The sequence below is a fragment of the Octodon degus genome, unplaced genomic scaffold, assembly GCF_000260255.1.
Source record: "Octodon degus isolate 3935 unplaced genomic scaffold, OctDeg1.0 scaffold00080, whole genome shotgun sequence".
NCBI classification, from domain to species: domain Eukaryota; kingdom Metazoa; phylum Chordata; class Mammalia; order Rodentia; family Octodontidae; genus Octodon; species Octodon degus.
In genome coordinates, this window is record NW_004524656.1 from 508,127 (window position 1) to 511,878 (window position 3,752).

A 3,752-nucleotide genomic window follows, 5' to 3' on the forward strand; every position below is an offset into this window, starting at 1 on the left:
AACTCTGCCTACCCCTATGTCTTCAAAAGTTCCTCTCACTTTCCTTTCCAGGAGACTTAATGTTTCTGTTTTAACATTTAGATCTTCAATCCATTTTGATTTTAGATTAGTGCATGGTGATAGACTTGGGTCAAATTTTAGTTTTGGACATGTAGAGAGCAGTTTTTCAAGCACTGTTTGTTAAAGAGGCTATCTTTCTTTCAGGATTTTGGCCTTTTTGTCTAAGATAATGTGGTTGAGTGGATTCATACAGGCTTGTGCATCTTCTATTCTATTCCATTGATCCTCAGGTGTATTTTGTTGCCAGTACCATACTAATTTTTTCATGGTAGCTTTGTAGTGTAATTTCAAGTCAGGAATTGTGATGCCTCCTGCCTTGTCTTTGTTGCCCTGGATTGCCTTTACTACTCCAGGTCTTTTCTGATTCCAAATAAATTTTAGGAGCGATTTCTCTAGATCTGTAATGCATGTTGTTGGTAGTTTCACAGGGATTACATTAAATCTGCACAGCAATATTGGGAGTACGGCCACCTTCACAATGTTTGTTCTTCCAATCCAGGAGCATGGAATATCTTTCCATTTTCTGAAATCCTCTGCAATCTCTTTGGTTAGAATAGTGTAATTTTCTTTGAAAAGTTATTTGACTTCTTTAGTTAGATTAATTCCAAGGTATTTCCTTTTCCATGGTGCTATTGTAAAAGGTATTGTTTTTCTAATTTCCCTCTCAGTATGTTTGTTATCTGTGTGGAGGAATGCTACTGACTTTTGCGTATTGACTTTGTATCCTGCTCTGCCACTAAATTTGTGTATCAACTCTAGTAGCTTATTGGTGGAGCTCTTTGGGTTTTCCAATTAAAGTATCATATCATCTGCAAAAATGATAGGTTAAATTCTTCTTTACCTATTCTTATTCCTTTTATTTCTCTCTGTTGTCTATGGCTCTAAATAATGATCCCAGAACTATATTGCATAGGAAGGGTTAAAGAGGACATCCTTGTTTTGTACCAGATCTTAGAGGAAAAGATTTCAATTTTTTCCCATTTAGAATTACTTGAACCTTTGGGTTGGCATAGATGCTCTTATAAGATTGAAGTAGATGCCATCTATTTCAAAGTTCTATAGGACTTTGAACATGAATGAGTGTTGGACTTTATCAAAAGCCATTTCTGCATCAATTGAAATGATCATGTGTTATTTAGATTTGACTCTATTGATATAGTGTATTACATTTATAAATTTGTGTATATTGAACCATCTTTGCATCCCTGAGATGAATCCTACTTGATCATGATGTACAATCTCCTTGATGATTTCCTGTTTTGTGTTTCCTAGGATTTTATTGAGGATTTTTGCATCTATGTTCGTGAGGCAGATTGGTCTGTAGTTCTCTTTTTAGTTGCATATTTCCATGGTTTAGTACTAGTATAATACTTGCCTCCAGGAATTATTTTGGTAGGATTCTTCATTTTTCAATTTTATTGAAGAATATGAGTAGTATAGGGATTATATCTTCCATAAATTTCTTGTAGAATTCAGCTGTGAATCATTCAGGATCTAGACTTTTCTTTGTTGGTAGGTTTTTTTTTTAATTACATTTCATATTTCATTTGCTGTTATTGTGTTATTGAGAAATGTTATGTCTTCTATATTCTGTTTTGCTAATTTCTACCTTTCTTGCTGCCTGTCCATTTCTTCCATGTCTGCTATTCTGTGACAGTCAAGATTCTCAGAGTAGCTATTGATAATCTGAATTTCCACTGGGTCTGCGGTAATTACACCCTTTTCATTCCTTATTGCTTGTATTTAAATTTTTTCTTTACTCTTTTTGATGAAGTTAGCTAGGGACTTATCAATTTCATTTAATCTTTCAAAGAACCAGGTTTTTGATTTGTCAATACTTGGAACTGTTTTCTTCATCTCCATTGAATTCATTGCTGCTCCTATCTTATGATTTCTTCCTATTTTTCGGCTTTGCGTTTGGTTTGTTCTTCCTTTTCTAGATGTGGGAGGTGCAACATTAGGGTGTTTATTTGTTCCCGTTCTGTTTTCCTAATGTGTGAGTTCTCAGCTATAAATTTCCCTCTGAGAATTGCTTTCATTGCATCCCATCAATTCCTTTAAGTTGTGCTTGAATTTTCATTGAATTGTAAATATTTGATTTCTTCTTTAATTTCTTCTGTCAACCATTGGTTGCTGAGTAGTGTTTTGTTTTTTTTTTTAATTTCCATGTATTTATGCGGTGTTTCTGGTTTCTTTTGTCATTTATTTCCTGTTTAATTGCCCTGTGGTCAGATAATATGCATGGGATAATTTCTGTTTTCTTGTATATGCTTAAGCATGACTTATGGACTAGTATGTAGTCTATTTTAGAAAACGACCAATGTGCATCTCAAAAAACTGTATGCTGCTGTGATTAAGTGGAACACTCTGTGTATGTCCACTCTGCATTTGTTCAATATTCTTGTTCAGTTCTGCTCCTGTTTTGCTAATTTATTTTCTTCTTGACCTATCTTTTTGAGATAAGGGCATGTTAAGGCCTACTGCTGAGATTGTGGTGTTGAATATTAGATTTTTCATGTCCATTAAGATTTGTCTTATATAGTTGGGTGTTCCCGTGTTTGGTGCATACATATTTGTGAGTGTTACCTCTCACTCTTTAATTTTTCCCCTAATCAGTATGTAGAGGGCTTCTTTATTTGATTTGATCATTCTTGGTTTGAACTTGACACTGTCTATCAACAGGATTGCTACCCCTGCTTTTTTCTGATAAGCTTGGGCATGTAGTTTTGTGTTTCCTAGGATTTTATTTTACATTCTTTGACTTTCACCCTATGAATTTCTTTATGACTTAAGTATTTTTCTTGTATACAGCATATTGTTGGATTTTGTTTCCTAATCCATTGTGCCAGTCTGTTTCTTTTAATTGGTGAACTGAGTCCCTTTACATTGATGGCTATAATGGAGATGTATTGACTTATGATCATCATGTTATTTACTCCCTTTTCTCTTGTGTTTAACTGGTTGCTTTATTTGGTGCATTCCTTCTGTTCATATTCATGGAGTTCTGATCATTTTGGTCCCTCTCTAGAATATCTTTTAGTTGTCTGTGTAGGGTTGACTTTGTCATCTTGAATTTCTTTAGTTGTTCTTTGTCATGGAAGTATTCAACTTCTCCATCAAACCTGAAAGAGAGATTTGCAGGTACAGTAGTCTGGGCAGGAATTCGTTTTCATAGAGGACTTAAGGTACCTTGCTCCATTCTTTTCTTGCCTTCATAATTTGTGAAGAGAAGTCTGTCATTATTCTAATGGGTTTTCCTCTAAATGTGATCTGTTTCTTCTCTCTAGCTACTTTCCATATACTGTTCTTGTGCTAGATTTCTGGTATCTTTGTGTGTGTGTGTGTGTGTGTGTGTTTATTTTATTTTACTTTTTCATAATTTTATTGATTATCAGATAGCAATGAGACAGTTTCAAATCAAATCCGTAGGACAGTTTCAATAACTAACATACTCCATATAATCTTCTTAGTGGTTAATTGCTGTACAAGATGCGGACTTGAGATCCTATTTACAAACACCACTAGAACAAATCCCTCTATTCAATAATAGAAAGTAACTATATATCTATCCTAACCACTTTGAATACTCAGATACAAAATGGACATTCATCTGTATACACCTTTTTTTCTAAGTTCCGTTATTTGAATATTGTAGGTGTGTGACATGACTGTTTTATTTATTTTTTATTTTT